This window comes from Carcharodon carcharias, chromosome 7, assembly GCF_017639515.1.
Source record: "Carcharodon carcharias isolate sCarCar2 chromosome 7, sCarCar2.pri, whole genome shotgun sequence".
Lineage (NCBI taxonomy): Eukaryota > Metazoa > Chordata > Chondrichthyes > Lamniformes > Lamnidae > Carcharodon > Carcharodon carcharias.
Genome location: NC_054473.1, coordinates 124,399,815 through 124,416,539, shown reverse-complemented (window position 1 = coordinate 124,416,539; position 16,725 = coordinate 124,399,815).

Here is a 16,725-nt window from a genome sequence, read left to right as displayed (position 1 = left end):
GTGCCCTGTTTCGCTCTTGTGTTGCCACTGCAGGAACTCATCCTTGGCTCCCGCGATGGAGTGCAGGTCTGCCAGGGTCTCCATGGCATCCGCCATCTTCCCCATGGAGATCTCCATTCATGCACACGTGGGCCACTTCATCAGAGAGCAGGCAGACGCATTATTCCGACTTGCATGCCACTCTGAGGGCTTCCAACAGCTCTGCGTGGTTCCCCGCCTCCTGCTGACTCTCCAGGATGAGTTGGAAGGCTGAATCCAAAGGCTCATCATCTGACTCAGACCTCACAGATGCCTCTTCTCCAGCAGTCCTCCGAGTGCCAGGGAGCTCGGCTGCAGCTGCCTCCTGCTGCTGTGGATATATGTCTGTGTGGTGACCACCAGATTGTGAACTCAAGCCTGCTCTAGATCTAAATCCCACCGATGTGTGTGTCTCTGTGCTGGAGGAGGGTGTGGGTAAGTGCTGTGACAGGTCTTCCTGGCTGCTTATTTCCAGCTCTTCACTGGAAGTGTCCCCTTGGCTGGAGATGAGGACCTGGATGGAGCTGAGGGACTAGCTGGCTGAGGGTGTTGGCAGAGCTCCCTGTGAACCAAAGTAGAAATAATTAGTGCATAGCAGCAGGGTCAAAGCAGGAGAGAGAGCACTCACAGCTGCATTGAAAGAAGGATGATGTGGCGCAAGATCCTCATGTCATTGACCTCACTTTTACCACATGCATAGTCCATGTCCTTGCTAGCTGGCCTTGCCCAGAGTGGGGGTGGAGGACATTGGGTGGCGTCCACTGTATCCAGCAGGTGCTCAAGGGAGGCACTGTAAATCTGGGGGCAGCATGTTTCCTCCCTTTGGTAGCCATCGGGTCCCAGCAACTTCCTATCCCTTGAAGAGTGCTAGCTCTTTGCAGGGTTGGCCTTCAAATATGGTGCCCGGTTTACTGAAGGGCTGAGGTGACGGCGGGGTGGGGGAATCAGAGGCAGCCCCGCCAGTGACCCGGCATGTTTCCCGCGAATGAATTATTAATGAGACGGGCACACCTGAAATGGGACAATATGGAGTGTAAAACCACCAATGTGGCCAGCAGGTATAACATCCTTTTCCCCTCCCGTTACCACACTTAGTGCAAATCTGGGACGATTGCGCTCATTGTTTTTGAGTTCGACTAGTAAGCCAGGGGTCTGTTTGCCTTCTCAGGTGGATGTAAAAGATCCTTTGACACTATTTCCAAGAAGGGCAAGGGAGTTATCCCCAGTGTCCTGGTCAATATTTATCCCTCAATCAACATCACAAAAACATCAGCTGGTCATTTTCACGGGATGTTACTGGGAATCACTGTGTGTAAATTGGCTGCCCTGTTTCCTTCATTACAACAGTGAATATGCTTTCGAAAGTAGCTCATCGACTGCAAAGCACTTTGGAACGTCCCGATGACAGGAAAGATGCTTTATAAATGCAAGCCTTTTTCTTTTCCTTTTTTAACATCCCTGATTTTTGTCTATGAAGCCTTGGGACACATTTTCATGTAAAAGGCACTATTTAAATGCAAGTCACTGCTGTAAGTCATCGATTACTTTCAATGTGCAGTGGAAGATTTTATTACGTCATTTTATTGGCGACGCTGTAAATCCAAATAAATTGTAGAATAAAATCAAAGAAACGGGTTTCATCCATATCATTTTACACTCGCTGTCAGTTTAATTTAAAACACAATAATGGGATAAATACTTCAACAGAAAGTTATCCCATTGGAAGCTGCAGTCAGGTGTATTGGTTAATTTCGTGTTTTGATGTCTCTACTAAGTAAAATATCACAATTTATCTTTGTACTTGGCACCTGCCGCCTCTGAATGAACATGGATCTGTGCCCATGCACACCTGCCCACACACGGCGAATGGTACATTTATTCCATATGGTTACCCGATATTAAAACTCCGGAATTCAAACGGCGCTGTATCCGACAGGGTTCATAAATCTTCGATACAAGCACTAAGGGGATGGTTCAGCAATACAATAGAGAGAGAGAGAAGATACCTGAAAATGACATGAAATGACAAAACCGCCAGAGCGATTGTTACCTTCATTATTAAACGCTGTGGCGCTCATCTTCCACAACTCTCTTTCCTTCTAAAATGGAACATAGAAGGAAAGTGGGAGGATCCTCCTGGGGACTTTGAATAATTTGTTATTTTTGATTTGTGAAGGTTAGACCCAATCGGCATAACATTTAATTCAAGGTATAAACAGATAAATTCTATTTGATTTGTAAGCAGCTGAAAGACGTTGTTTTCGTTTACACCAACATGTTTAGTAAACCCTAAGATAAAAGCAAAAAACTGCGGATGTCGGAAATCGAAACAAAAACAAAAATAACTGGAAAAACTCAGCAGGTCTGGCAGCATCTGTGGAAGGGAGCACAGTTAACGTTAACTGCGCTCCCTTCCACAGATGTTTAGTAAACCATCTGACAGGCTGAGTGGGCGCCTAGGATTCTTTGTGTGTGCAAAAGACATATTGTACAGGGCACTGAAGGGCCTCCGATTACACTTGTAACCGGTGTCGCCAAAATAAACATTGCATCGGACGACAAGGTAAATTATCACTGGTGTTGACAGGCATGATGACCGCGCAGACCAAGCCTGGGCCTTATCTCTTCTTTGAGTGAATGGCTCCCCTTTCTGTTATACATTTGTACATTAAGATTTGTTTGGCTGGTATACCGAATGTAGCCCTCTATCCATTTCCATTAAGACTGAAACAAATTGTCCTGCATGCTAATCTTGCGCTATTACTGGTCGACGTTTCTTTGATAAACGTTTCCAATGTTATCAACAAATATGTAGCGACATGTTTCAGTGGAAATGAAGTACCGCAGCACTTAGCAATGGTGAGCCCGGGAAGCTTGCTAAATATTGGCAAAGCTCATTTTCGAAATTGCTCTCTTGGAATAAGATAACCGCGAGTTTCCGTGAAAGAGGCGAGTACCATTTGAGTCCGCTTTGTGTTCCTGAAACATATTACCAAGGTAGGATTTCCAAATCTGCCCACTAACGGAACTCTTTTACTTATGTTTAATCAATCGAAATGTACAGGATTCATCCGTTAAATATATCATTTAGATTTTGGGCTGTAGTTTTAATCGCAAATTGCCTCTCCAATGAGATTAATTTTAATTTTTGAAAGGACAGCTTTTAAACTCATGAAATGAGACATCTTGCCTTTGGTGAGACCAGCTCGCCAGAAGCATCTGCAGCATTTCCTGTGGGTTCAAAGTAAACCATTCTCTATTTGTGAGCTGGTAGCCAGTGCGCATCCGCATATCTCTCCCGCTTTTCAGCCTGATCCTCACCTCCAATCTTTCTGTGATGAGGTCCCCCTTGTATCTCCCCCATGTCTCTCTGAACTCATGTCATGACGGCTTTTCCCACACTCTCTCAAATGGTTTCTTGACACCGCTCTCAATACTCTGCACTATGATGTATATCTGTCACGATGTCGCCTTTCCTCTTTTTTTAAGTATTAGCTTGACTCAGTTGACAACACTGTCACCCCTGTGTCAGATGATTGTGATTCCAAGACCCACCCCAGAATTTGAGCACATAATCTTGGCTGGTACTTCAATGTAGTACTGAGTGAATGCAGCAGTGTTGAAAGTGCTGGTTTTTCACAGATTCATTAAAGTAAGGCTCTACTTGTCAGCTCTGGTGGAAGAGCTGTTATGACACTGCAGATGGTAAATGCTGAGTTGTTTAAATCCCAGAGGGAAACTTGAATAACTGTCATAACCTATATTTTCAATTGATATGTTTGAGATGCAGCTCTGAATTCAGGAATAAAACCACCAAGCCTTGAAAGGTTTTTTATATCAAACTAAATTAAACATTTATTAATTTAACAACTAATTAAACATATACACATGTCTACAAATTACTACCATAATAAGTTTTAAACAAATCCCCAAATTAATCATTCCCAGGTAAATCTTCACCAAGGAACAGTAACCCATTGGGTTTGAACAGACACCAGGCTAAGCACATTGATCTTACAAATTCAAAATGAGGTTCCTTTCAATTTGGTTCCTTTGCAGACACAGTTTAAGGCTTACAGGCTGGTTAGATCTTAAATGCATCTGACTTACACACACACAATCTCCTTTCCGTTTATAACTAGCTTTTCTTTTGAATATAAATGTTACCTCTCCTCACAATAATCCTTTAATTCCACCAATTTTATTAGTTATATAAACACATTGCTTGGCATCTCCCAGCTAGGTACAACATTTTACTCCCACTCTTGACTGGTTTATTTAACAAATGCAAATTTACACTTTACCCTTTAACTTGCTTTCATTTATCTAAGTAACACCTCAATGCAACTGTAAATCAAAGCACCCAGACTAGCTGGTTTTAATCCAATTAAGACACACACACAGGCACACACACAGACACAGACCCTACTACAATTCCAATATAAAAATAATTTCCAATGATATTATAAACATTAATATCTCTTCATGACAGAGTGGAAAGTTTTTCTGGTATCCCGCAGAACCCCACCAATAGCAAGTTATCTGTTCACCAATAAGCCTATATAACACTGACAATCTATTACATGTTGTAATACATGTGGGTTGTGAAAGTTTCCACAAGGATATAAGATGCTATAAAGATGCAAATTCTTTCTCTATGAGGTCTTTTAAATCAGAAAATAATATTGCAGCAAAAAAAACAAGTCGAAGAGGGAAAATAAAGAAAATGTGAGCAGAAAGGAAGAAAGCAGAGATAAATAAAGGAAAACTTTTTTTTACTACTAAGGAACAATTTTTTTCATTATCAAAAGTAAAATTGAAGGAGCAAATAATTGGGACTGTCAGTTTGTAAACTGATCTCTTTGTTAATTAATTAAACAATTCTCTGGTACCTTTTGCTCTGATCTCTTCTCTGCTGTAATATAATTGACTATTTATTATAAATAATTTGATTCAAAGATTCAGTAAAATTTCTAGTGCACTAAGTTTGTACAAATGAAAATCATCCCTTTTCACCTGAAGTGGCCACTCAATTTGAAAATGAACGTTCTGAGACAGAGATAAAAGCAAAATATTGTGGATGCTGGAAATCTGAAACAAAAATAAGAATAGCTGGAAAAACTCAGCAAGTCTGATAGCATCTGCGGAGAGGAATACAGTTAATGTTTCGAGTCTGAATGACTCTTCATCAGAACTGAGGAAGTATAGAAATGAGGTGAAATATAAGCAGGTTAAGGGGGGTGGGACATGTAGAGCTGGATAGAGGGCCAGAGATAGGTGGAGGCAAAGAAGAGATTGCCAAATATGTCCTAGACAAAAGGACAAAGGGGTGTTGATGGTGGTGATATTAGCTAAGAAATGTGCTAATTGTGACATTAAGGATAGAAAGCAGGATGAGCAAGTGACAGATAGCCCTAGTTGGGTTGGGGTGGGGGGGAGGGATCAAAATAGGCTAAAAGGTGGAGATGAAACAATGGGTGGAAATACATTTAAAAATAATGGAAATAGGTGGGAAAAGAAAAATATATTTTAAAATACAAATTATTGGAAAAAGGGGATTCGGAAAGGGAGTGGGGTGGAGAACAGAGTTCATGATCTGAAGTTGTTGAACTCAATGTTATGTCTGCCAGGCTGTAAAGTGCCTAGTCGGAAGATGAGGTGCTGTTCCTCCAGTTTGCTTTGAGCTTCACTGGAACATTGCGCCAGGCCAAGGACGGACATGTGGGTATGAAAGCAGGGTGGAGTGTTGAAATGGCAAGCAGCAGGGAGGTCTGGGCCATGCTTGTGGACAGACCGAAGGTGTAATGAATGAGTTCTGAGACAAAGTTTGGATCCAGACAGTCTGGTCACTGACTTGGCCATTTAGAAATGTATGAGATAATCAAAAGACTGCACTTTTTAAAGAAAGGTCATATTTTCATTCACTTCATTTCTCATGATTTGAAGATATGAATTGTTGAGGCCATTAAAGTTGCTAATGAATTTTCATCAGCATCAAAGCTATGTCACTTGGGTGTTCATACCGCCCTCAGTGCTTCCACACCATTATCTATTCCCTATCCTACAACATCCCATCTCTACAATGCTACTATCCCACTCTCTGCCCTGCTCCATCACTGTACCTATCTGCTATTGGATTTCCAAAAAAGGTGCCAAGGTGTTAGCTTTCAACCTATGCATCTTGTGGAGCCAGTTGATTAGGAAAGAAACTAACTTTTTCTATTCTGACTGCTAATATTAAATTTAGATTTATGGTTAAAGGAACAATAGTCAGTTACTAAAGGAGGTTTTGTGGTGCATTGGGTAGTGTCCCTGCCTCTGGGTTCAAGTCCCACTCCAGGACTTGATGGCCAAGAAAGGTGTGTTCATAATGGGGTTAAACAGATTGATCATTAGCCTATAAATCCTTCTAATATGCCCAATGGTGATGGTAAGAGTGGGAGAGTTTCCTGGTCAGCCATACTGCAGAAGACAATGGCAAGCCACTACAGTACTTTACCAAGCATAATCATGGACTAATCCAATGGAAGGCCATAGTTGTCAATGTCCTCTTAGGGCATGAAACCTGAAGGAGGAAGAGTTAGTGAATGCCTCTTAATCTAGAAAACTCAAAAGCAGCATGACATTTTAAACAGTTATTCCAGAAACTACATTTGGACACCTCTCCACTGGCTGTTTTGGCAAGTTCATCAAATAAAAACTTCCACATCAGAAAGTCTTGGGTTCAAGTTCCACTATGGAGACATAAGAACACAATATAGCTGTCATTTCAGTACTGTATTGAAGGAGTGCTGGATTATGTGAGGGGCCATCTGTCAGATGGGACTTTCAGCCCTCTCAGGTTGACATAATAGATCACATAGCACTACGTTAAAGAAGAGCAAGGGAGTTCTCCCCAGTATTCTGATCAATATTTATCCCCACTGCTCTGATTCAGGGACTTTGCAAGCATGATATGAAAGTGCTAAAAATTGACTAGCGACTAGAAGTCACTAGCTGGCAAAAGAGGAAATGGTGACCCCTCCTGTGGGCTGGCATGTACCACCATGATGACCAGTGGCTACAGCAGCTTGCCAATAGATGCCAACGCTGACAACAACAAACCACAACGTCACAAGGCAGCTTCATGTGTAGCACTTGTGGTAGAACTTGCCTTTCAAGATCAGCTTGATATGCATAAGTTTGCTGCCTTATTTCCCTATATTACAATAGTATCTATACTTCAAAAGTACTTAATTCACCGTAAAACACTTTAGGTCATCCTGTGGATGTGAAAGGTGTTATATCAATGCAAGTTCTTCCTCTAACACAGGCAATATGTTGAAAGATTTCACTATTTACTTTTCTGATTGCTACCAGATTTTATCCCCAGTTTTGTCCCTGTTTTCCAGAAAGCAGAGACTCTTGCTGTGGCTCCTTTCAGGAGTTCCATAAACTTCCAGTGCCTCATCCAGGTTGCCAATCTTAGGAACAATGGAATAGAATTCAGCCATTCAGTTCCTCAAGCCTATTTCATCATTCAGTAGATCCTGGTAGACTGCACATGAACTCCATTTTCCTGCCGGATACTCTTACCTAACAAAAATTCATTGACTTCAGTCTGAAAAGATCCAATTTCCCCAGTTTCTACAACTTGTTGGCAAAGATTTTCAGATTTCTAGCCCCTTTACATGAAAAAGTTCTTCCTGAGCTCCCTCCTACACGCTATTGCTCTAATTTTGAGATTATGTTCCTTCATGTTAATTGTATATTAACTGTGTTTAATTATGTGCAAATGGTGGACATTAACTGGGCATTCACTTGAGCCTCCTAAAATAGAGACAGACTAAACTGTAGTTGTTGGGTTAGGAGGTAAAGCTTGTAATGTATGATTCTGTAAATAATTATAAAAGTGTGTAAAGATTGACTCCCGTTCTATCCTTCACCAACTGGCTTCCTGGAATACAACATTTAATTCTAGATTCCCACATCACTGGAAGCAGTTTATCTGTATCTATCCTATCAAACTATTTTAACATTTTAAATATGTTGATGAATTCACCACTTAATTTTCTATACTCAAGGGAATCTTCATGTGTGATCTTAGACATCAGATAGTGACAGACGAATGAACTAAAGGAAATGTCACAGCTTGTGCTGGCTGCTTCGGATATCCATTGACACATACACACTTCCTAGAAGTGGTCACTGAGTGCCATTCAGAAGTAACAACGCTAGTTGATTATCCCCTTCGACAGCTGAGGGCACTAATGCCAGTTGTAGTGCACCAAGTGTCCCATAGCTGAGATCAGCTAACATGGCAGAGATCATGCTGAGAGCCTCAGTCCCACATCATTCTGTGTCTTTGCCCTCTAAACCATGGAAGGGGTGGATGAAACATGTCTGTTTTTCCTTCTAATTAATATTCATATTAACATTTTAGTAGCAGACATGATATTACAATGTCACTCAGAGTGTTATTGGACACATTTAGTGGCGGCAACCCTTTAATCTTGGTTAAATTGTCCTATAATTTTAAAATCAGAATCAGTTTCATATTGTACAATGGCAGATTTTCTTTTTACCCACCCCCTTAACTGCATTGCAGCAATCAACACATACAAAATGATGTGGCCACTGGCAAGGGAGTAATCACCACTTAAGTTTATAACCAGGTAAAGTTTCATTATTTGACTATCATCTCATGTGAGTCACTGAAACTGGCTGAGGTTATGACACACCTTGATGCAATTGGACGTACACCCATATGGTTATCTCGAGACACTCATCTAAAGGAAAATGTCTGAAGAATCTTGTTTCAACAAATCCATGCGTTCCTCCCAGGCTTCATTCCTGAGCTGCGTCACTGCTAAAAGGAGTGTACACCAGGGAATCCACAACAGTATTGTCAGCACTTAAAATGATGACATTTTCAAATATTTCTGAGTGTGCTCAGTTTGACCTCATGTCCTAGAAATTTTCCTCAAAGGTCCTTCCAATTGGCTGAAGAACAGCAGAAACCCAGATCTGCCAAGTTTCCCCTGATCTTCTGTTTAAGTATGATCAGGAGAACCCACAAGCAACATTCCCAGCCTTTATGGCCTGAATCTTGTGTTCCAAGGTCGGGCGTGCACCCGGCCTGAATGTGCGTAAAATTGCATGAAAAGCCATCAGGCGTGCACACCAATGCCTTCGCACATGTGTACAATATTGAAGTTGGTGGGTGCACACTTGAGTCGGAGCAGCGCCCGCCAGCAATTAAAGAGCCAATTAAGGTAATTAGAAAGCCTACTGACCGTGATTTTACATTGCCTGTGCGATTTTTAGCCCATCGCACAGGCAAAACGAGTTGGCGGAATTCATGTTTTAATCATTTCCTCATCCATGGGTGAGATGAAAGGCCCCTGGAGCAGCACCACTTTCTCTGTCATTGCCAGTCCTTTGCTGTGTGAGTACAGAGTTGTCCCTAAGTTTCTTGGTATCTCATTTGATTGTCAAGCCTGTCTTTCAGGATCTCAGGTCCCCATCTTCCCGGGAAGGTTCCCCTGAGCATTGCAGCACAGTGCTCCTTTATTTTCAAGGCACTGCTCCTCTGTATCCCATCTAATGGTGATAGTGTATTCTGCTGGTGGAACCTCCTCCTCTGAAGAGGAAGAGAGGGGCAGGAGGGAGAGGAGGCCAAGTGGGCATGGGCAGCGTCCCAGGGACAGACCTTTAAGAGGAGAGGCACAGGCTGAGCTGGTGCAGGGCCAGCAGGGAGGCCAAGGCAGGAGGTCGCGCCGAAGACTCCACTACCCAGCATCTAGGATGTTCAGGCAACACTCCAACTGCCTCCTGATGTCCGAGGTCCAGTGCCTCAGGAGACTCTGCCTCTCCATGGACACAGTGACACAATATGTCACGTGATAGGTCCAGAAATTCCCTCCAACTGCATGGGTGGACACCACATGTCAGTAGCTTTGAAGGTCACAGTGGCCCTCAACTTCCCTGCCTCTGGTTCTTTTCAGGTCTCAGTGGGAGATCTGTGTGGCGTTTTTCAATCAGCTGCACACAGTTGCATCAAACTCGTGATTGATGCTACCTTTAGACACGTCCATACATTCAGCCACTTCCAGACAGATAAGGCAAGCTAAGCAGAGAGAGCACGGGGCTTCGCTACAATAGTTGAGTTCCCCCGCGTCCAGGGTGTAATGGATTGCACTCACGCGGCCATCAAGATGCCAGCAGGTGAGTCGGGAGCTTTCGTAAACAGAAAAGGCTTCCACTCAATGAAGGTTCAGATTGTCTGTGACCGCAGGACACAGATTCTCCAAGTTTGTGCCCGTTAGCCTGGGAGCTCATACGATGCTTACGTCTTGCGGCACTCACAGGTACCAAGGCTGTTCATGGTTGCACAAGTTGATGGATGGCTCCTGGGTGACAAGGGCTACCCCCTGAAGAGGTGGCTGATGACCTCGCTCCATCACCCAAGAACTGAGGCTGAGTAGAGATACAACAGGAGTCATGCCTCCACAAGGGCATGGTGAAGACAACCATCAGGCTGTTGAAGATGAGCTTCAGATGCCTGGACCAGTCAGGGGCAGCATTGCAGTATCGTCCAGAGCATGTCTTCCTCATAGTCATCATATGCTGCACCCTGCACAACCTGGCTCTGGCAAAGGGGGAACCCACTGGAGGCTGAGGAAAGCAAGGTAGCTCCACAGGCCATGGAGGATGATTCAAGTGATGGTTCAGAGGAAGAGCCTGGGAGGCACAGGGTGAGGACCTCGAGGTAGAGGACAGGAGCCCTCATGGAGGCGGGGACACCAGGGATGCTTTGATCCAGTGAACCTTCTGCGATGCCTCGTCAAGCTAATGGCACTGTCTCTTTTGCTAACAATCAATAAATGAGAACTCAACCCAGTACACCAGCACCACACAATGTCATACTTTTACAAGCCTGTGCTGCATCTGACACCTATTCATACCATCTAGCTAGCTCAGCCCATTTAAGTCAAATAAATGTTTATGTTACTTCACATGAACAAACAAAGTGTCCATTCCTAACACAAGTCAAAATAATTAAAGCAAAAAAGGTCACCCGTGACACACCTTAGCTGTGCTCAATGTGCCTTCAGCTTACGTCTGCAGGTGCTGCGCCTTGATGCACCCCCTCCCCCACCCCCTCACTGACAATGGCATTGGAGGCTGCCTGCTGACTCTGTTGTCCCGGTGGCCCTGATAACCTGAATGGTCGTCCTCTGGCCGCCGGTGGCTGAGCAGGCTCTGCCTGGAAGGGTGCATCCAGCCCCATAGCTCGGCACTCCTCAGTTGTCACAGCATCATCAGATGCAGCGGCCACTGGCAGAGGGGTGGAGCAGCTGGTGCCCTCGTCCAGACCATCCTGAGAGAAGCCCATGGAGATGACAGCTCGTCTGCCAGTGTGAGGTGCGTTTGCACCTCCCTGCTCAACATTGATGGATGGGAGCCTAGCAGGGAGACTAAATGCTTCATCCATCTCTCCCACTGGCAGGTCCAAGTGCAACCCCAGGAACCCCTGAGTCTGCTCTTGAAGCTGCTTCTCCATGAGAGTTACCACTCTCTCAATAGAGGAGGCTGTGCACTCGGTGTAAAGGGTCAACGCAGAACTCATGCTCTGCATAGACTCCGCCATGATGGAGAACATGGCACGCAGACCCTCATGGCTCTCTGCCAGCTCTCCTCGCGCATCCCACTGGACATCCAGCATCTGCCGCCTGATGGATGACTCCAGAGGCTCGTCATCTGCCTCGGATGCAGCGTGGACCTGGTCTGCAGCTGTGCTCCCACTGTTGGGTCCTGGACACCTCTCTGCCTCTGCTAACTCCCCAAGCGAGTATGACTTTCCCTCACCGCTGTGCAATACCTGTGGAGCTGAATACCTAATGCCCACCAACGTGTGAGTATCTGCGCTGGTGCCTGGTTTAGAGAGACAGTGTGATGCTGGTACAGGTATGATGTTTCTCCAAAGCACAATGGGGGGTCCTCAGGGTCACCGGCGGCTACTGCAGTTGGTGCATCTGCAAAAGATCTATACATTCAATCATCAAAGTCATTATGCATGTTAGGTGGGCTGAGGAGACAATGGAAACCTGCTGCATGATGCCATCTGCATTGGACCTTCAATGGACTCTCTGGCTACAACAGTTCAGCTTCTGATGAGAGGAGCCCGTTATGTTTCCAGTACCCACCACACACGCATCTGTCACCCGCATCATCCTAAACCACCACCTCACCATGACCGGAGGAGTGAGCTGGCCAGTGGCATTCCAGCTCCACTGTATCACTTTCGTGCTTTGTGAGGAAGCTCCGCAGCGTTTTAACTGCTCTTCTCATGACAGGGAAAAATAGCCTCATTATTGCTCCATCTCCCTGAATGTCCTTTCCTGGTTCCCACCCACCCTCACACCCGGGCATTAAGTGGACCGTGTCACTGTGGCACATCTTTCCCTGAAATGCACTGAGGCCAGTCATGCTGACATCCCAGCCTGACATCAGTGCCAGTTGGAATACACACTCTTAGACCCTTGAACTTTCCAAGAAACAGGCACCCAACTAAAGTTGTCCACACAGCTCCATGCCATTTCTGCACTTCCCCTTGCTGTCCACAGCATATCACTGAACCTTTTGTGGCACTGAAGCCATGAGCAATGCACCACATTGTGCCCAATGACTGGGCTGAAACCTCTATCTAGGCCTTCTTGGTCAGGTGGGGCGGCCTTCTCTTGCCATCCCTGGGCATTAGGATATGCCGACTGGCACTGATCTCCTCCACCAGCATTCCCAGGCACTCATCTGAGAAACGGGGGTATAGTGCCAACCCAAATCACCCCTCCCACCAGGTGCTGAGGCCATGGCTGTACACCAGGACGTTTGTTAGATTGCTTCCAGATAGCTACTCAGCCTCCCCCACAACTCCTGGCAGCCTTCAGAGAGCTTCATCTTCCGATTTTTGAACACCCTGCTGAGTCCCCATTGGACCCAGCGCCCGACATGTCCCTACCCTCACGCACGGAAAACACATCCAGCAGTGCCGTTCCACGCTGGGCGGGCCTTAATTGGTCACCCAGCCTAAGATCACATTCACAGCGCGAACGCAGCTGAGAGTGGGTTTTACATCTGCTTCTGGCCACCCCAGCTTCGGGCGCATCCCGAGGGTAGAATTCAGGCCAATGTTTTTAACGTGCAGCTCAGTAGAACATTGAAAAGTCTGCAAAGAAATCGGAAGGTTCTTCTGACTTAAGTATTCATTTCTTTAATTTTTATCATCATTGTCTATCCAGCTTTAAGAATATTTATTTGACCTTGTAGTTTCTCATGTGTACTTCTCTGACTGAGCTTAAAGTGTTTTTATATCTTCTGTCCTGCTACCGGGCCCTGCTGATTTCCAATCTCTCAGCATATTTTCCTATATTCTGCTGGCGGTGTCATGGTGCCAACCACATGAGGCTATAAACCCACAGCTTCCACACCACCATTTATTTCAACTGTTCAGTCACCAGTATCTCATATTTACTGTGCCTGTCATACAAGAGTTAAGGGTCTTGGAATCAGGCTGTGGGATATCTGCATTATGAAAAAGGCTGGTAGAGAATTCCTCTTCACTGTTTCATGGAATTACATTGAATGGACAACACCGAAGCAGGCCATTCACCCTAACAGGCCCTTGCTGCTTCCCAAGTTCAGATTTCCAGCAGCTGCTGTATTTTGCTTTTGTAGTAGTTGTCTGTGCTGGTGCTTATGTTCCACCTATGTCTCCTCCCACCCTCTTCATCTAACTTTATCAGCAAAACCTTGTAAAGGTGGTATTAACCGGTTTTAAAAAATGAACATGCATAAGCTTACGTCACAAAGTATAAATTCAGACCAAAGACAGTGACAATCGACTGCTTTAACTTAAGAAATGGCTGGCAGTGATGGGGTCATCTTAAATTAACCCACCTGTTGGGAAACGGATTAGATTGGATCAGCCGGCTGCTTTATGCTCTGAACGATATTACTTTGTATTATATACTTCTTTGATTAAATTACGGTTTGTAGTTGGCTGCCAGCCTCACATGATCCTTTCTATAGACTTTTCTACTTATCACAGAGGGGCTAAACGACAACATGTGTCCTGTACATTCAATGTTACTGTGCTAGCCTAATAATTCAATGCAATATCCTTTTAGGAGAGCACTGATTTTAGTTAGCAACACCACATCAGCAATATGGGCATTTTATTGTAGTACAGCCAATGGACTATTAGACAAAGATTTATTACACAGAATTTACAACACAGAGGTCAGGCCATTCAGCCTAAGCCAGTGTTTGTGCTCCAAATGAGCCTCCGCTCGCCCTACATCACCTAACCCTATCTGTGTCTCCTTACATTCTTTTTACTTAATGCTATTCCTATTGTTTTCTCTGTCATAACCACACATAATCTAGACTGACACTCCAGTGCAGTACTGAGGGAGTGCTGCACTGTCAGAGAAGACGTATTCAGGTGGAATCGAGACCCTGTCTGTCCTCTCTGGTGGATATTGCCAGAGGAGGGAAAGTGGAAAATCACAGAAAGCAGCAAGAATTAGATCAAAGAGATATGAACTGCAGTAAAAGCAAAAATATACCAGAAATTGCAGGGACCAGCTTGAGGAAATTAGCAAAAGTAACAAAGGAGGAATCAGGTTGTGCACACATCAATCTCTGTAATGTATAAGGCTGGTGAGCTGCAGGCAAAAATTGCAGTATGGGATTATGAGATGGTTGCATTAACAGAGACATGGCTCAAAATAGGCCAGGAATGGGTGTTAAATATTCCTGGTTACCAGGTATTCAGGAATGAGGGAGAAGGAAAAGGAGGATGGAGCATGGTAATGTTGAGTCGGATGATGCTACAGCCGTAAATAGAAAGGATATATTAGATGGTCTGCAACTGAATCTACTTAGCTTGAGTTGAGGAACAGATTGGGAGCTGTTAGATTGCTGGGACATTCTATTGTACAAAAAGTTCCAAACAATGAGGAGAGAAAAGTTGTAGCAAATTTCAAAGGCATGTAACAAAGTGCTATGAGTTAGTAAGGAGAGGAATTTCTGATTTGTGTAGAGGAGAACTTCCTTGATCGATCTGTCTCCAGTCTAATAAGGATGGAAGCAGTGTTGGTTCTGGTCCTGGGAAATTAAGAAGGGCAAATGGAGTGTGTTCCAGTAGAAGTTCATCAACTAACAGTGACCACAACATAATTAAGTTTAAAGTAATTATGGAAAGAGACCAAAAAACATCAAAGGTAAAAATACTCTACTGGGAAAAGCTAATTTCAGTGTTTTCAGAAGGGACCGAGCACAGGTAAATTGGAAAAGGCAATTGCAGGGTAAAGCAGGAAAAGAACAATAGAAGGGCATTCAGGGAAGCAATCATTCAGGTTCAAACGATGTATGTTCACGTTAAAGGAAAAGATTAACACATCCTAAACTAATGTGCTTTGGGTGACAAAGGAAATAAAAGTTAAAATAAAACCAAAATAGGAGGCTTATTACAAATATCAAGTGAAAGACTCAGTTAATAACCAGGAACATTATGGAAAGTACAGGAGTAAAATGAAAACATTAATTAGGGCCCCAAAGAGAGGTTATGAGAAAAGATTTGCAGGCAACATTAAATTGAACCCTTAAACATTTTACAAACATATAAAGCATAAGCAGTTATCTAGAAGAAACTCTGGGCCTGTTCAGACCCAAGGGGAAGTCTTTATGTCAAGGTAGAGGATATGGCTAAAATATTAAATGAATGCTTTCTGAGTCTTCACAAAGGAAGTGGATGATGTGAAGGTGACAATGAAAAAGGAGAGAAAATGTATAGACATTAAAAAGATTAGCATTACTGAAAGTTGGTATGCCACCTGGTCCAGATGGAATGCATTCCTAGGTTGCTGAAAGAAGCAAAGATCGAAATAATAGAGGCATTGGTCACAACCTCTCAATCCTCTTTGGGTACAGGAGCAGTGCCATTGGCTGGAGGCTGCTAATGTTATACCACTATTCAAGAAAGGGGAAGGGGATAAAACAGAAAATTGCAGTATAGCATCAATGGTGGGGAAGTTAACTGAAACCATTGTCAGGGACAAAATAAACTTTCATTTGGAAAGGCATAGAGCAATCAAGAAAAAACAGCCTGGATTTCTTAAAGGCAACTTGGTCCTGACTAATCTGATTAAATTCTTTGAAGTAATGGAGAAGACTGATCGAGATAGTGCAGTGAATGTGTATAATTGGGCTTTTGGAAGGCAGTTGACAAAATGCCACACAGGAGGCTCACAAAAAGATGGAAGACCATGGAATTAAGGTAAAAGTGGCAGTATGGGCACAAAATTCGTTCAGTGATAGGAAGAAAAAGATAGTGATGGATGACAGTTTTTCAGACTGGAAGGTGGTTTGTAATGGTATTCCTCAAAGGTCAGTTTTGGGTCCAATACTCTGCTGTCTTGGGATTACTACCTGGGCAACGGGCAAACTGGCATAGGGTAAATAAAGTCAAGGAGTTCAATGCATGGTTTAAAGATTGGTGTAGGAGGAATGGGTTTCAGTTCATGGGGCACTGGTGCCAGTACTGGGGTAGAAGGGAGCTGTCCCAGTGGGACAGGTTTCACTTGAACTGTGCTGGGACCAGTGTCCTGGCAAATCGAATAACTAGGGCTGTAGAGAGGGCTTCAAACTAAATGGTGGGGTGGG